Source organism: Capsicum annuum, chromosome 6 (genome assembly GCF_002878395.1).
Source record: "Capsicum annuum cultivar UCD-10X-F1 chromosome 6, UCD10Xv1.1, whole genome shotgun sequence".
Classification (NCBI taxonomy): domain Eukaryota; kingdom Viridiplantae; phylum Streptophyta; class Magnoliopsida; order Solanales; family Solanaceae; genus Capsicum; species Capsicum annuum.
Window position 1 is genome coordinate 76,371,908 of NC_061116.1, and position 2,264 is coordinate 76,374,171.

Genomic DNA, 2,264 nt, shown 5'->3' on the forward strand with positions numbered 1-2,264 from the left:
CACCTCTTTTGTATTCGTGTGTATGAATGAACCAGGATATGTGTAAGGCTCTATTTTTCTTTTACTTCCTTTTCAGATCTCAGATATGTCTTAGGATGTGGTTATGATTGATTAAAGGTACATAATTCCCATTGTGTCTTTGTTGCGCGAATCCCTACTCCATCCCGCTGATCTATTTCAGTTTTGGGAACACATGAACTTATTATTATTGTTTTCAAAGTTATGTCTTTGTTGTTATTCTGAAAATTGTTTTGCCTAATTGTAATATGCGATTTTAGTAGTTTCGAGTTTGTAATGGTATGACTAATTGATTTTCGATGAAACCAATCCCGGAGCATGATTTCGTTTTAAATTTCAGGGCTGCTTTGTGGCTAAGTATGCGAAATGTGTGGAACACCCCATAATTTTCATTATCTCTATCACCGTGTAATTGTTTTAGGATCAGAAATCATGTAGGCCATCAAATTTCTACTTTTCCTTACGTATGTAGCATCTTTTTCCGCTTTGCAATAGGTTAAGTGAGTTTCATGCGGGGGGTTGTGTTGTTTAAACGATGAATAATAATGTAGTTCGAAGTTGCGGCTTTATTTTAGGAAAGTCTTGCACTTAAACAAAAGGGTAAGGGATGTCCTCTTTTAAATTTAATTGCTCTTAAGCTCTAGATGTTCTTTTATAGAGTCAAATTTATATTCTCCTTATGAAAGGCCTTCCAAGGTAAGATTTTGTGGGTTGAGAGTGAGTATTTAGTTGTACAGGTTGTTGGGTTTTGACGTATGGGTGCATTCGAGATGAAATGACATGTATACCGATCGTAGTCTATTTTGAGTTGATAAAACTCTTTAAAGTGTCATTTATTTTCTTTGAGTTTTCAAAAGTAATGTTTTTTTTCACTACGTCTAGTTTTGAGTGACTTTCTTTGGGTTGCAATGTCGATAGAGAATCAATGGGTTGAGGTAGAGAGTAAATCATTTACTTATTCGTCCATTCACTTTTCATTTGCTTTTATCTTATTTTCTAAAAATCGAAACTAAAAGAGATACATATTTATTCAAATGTGTTTTCATCTTAGGATGTTTCTAGTCCATTCTGAAATTTAAATGTTTGAACTATTGCTTACGAAGGATCCTTACTAATTTTCTGTATCAACTTGGGACTCTAAGTAGCTAAAAGTTCTTTTTCTTTTGGGGTAAGCTGAAGACATATTTTTTACAATGAGTAGAGGAACTTCTGGGAGCTAAGACTTTGTTTAGCCTAGATTTAATGCCAACTTCCACTGTTATGTTCTAGCTTGGTAAATATAAGTGTGAGGGTGTTTCTCGAGCTGAAATTTAAACAAAGAGTGATCAGAATTTTTATTTTTAAATAAGGAGCATAGCCTGTATCATTAGCATGTTAGGCATATTTATATCTATATTTTTGAAGAGGTCTTCACATAGACGTTGAACACAACCTCTTTAAATGTATTTCATAGTTGTACTAAATAGGTATTGAAATACTACTTTGCACCACTTCTAAGGGGTAAGGATGTGAGTAAATTAGTTAAAAGTTTATCTTGAATTCGCAAGGTTTCCTTCATTCTGCCTAACGATAGAAATACACTTTGCATGTTAAAGTGATATTTAATCTATTCTTAAATATCCACATGTGACCTTTTTTTACTCGAACCGATTTCTAATCCTAATTTTTTTTATCTTACATGTACATGTAATTGGGAGTTGGGAGTTCCACAATGGAACTCGTTTGACCCAAGCATCGGGTCAACCGCTATTAGGATTGCAGAGCTTCAGGATCACACTACTTGAAAATTCAAAATCCAAAACGAAGTCTAGTTATCCCCCTTTAGTTCGTTCTTCATTAAATTGTTCACATACTATTATAATAGTAATAATAAAAAAGACGCCGTTTAACACCAAAAAACAAAACTTTGATAGTGCACAAATATGATCTTTAATTATTCAAAACTGCACAAATATGACCTCCCTCCAAGTCAACCCCTTTAACGATGTGGCACCGTGTGATTGGATTACCTCTCCACGTAGGCGCGAGTGAAACTCACGCATGGGGTTGCGAAATCGGAGGTCATATTTGTTCAAGTTTTGAATAGTTAAAGGTCTTATTTGTGCACTATCAAAGTTTTAGGTCAAAGTTATAATTTGGTGTCAAGTTTAGGATCATATTTATGTATTATCTCTAATTTGAATTGATTTCTCAAAAGTTTTGTTGTATAAAATTTCACTTAAATTTTAATACGATGTTCTTATGAA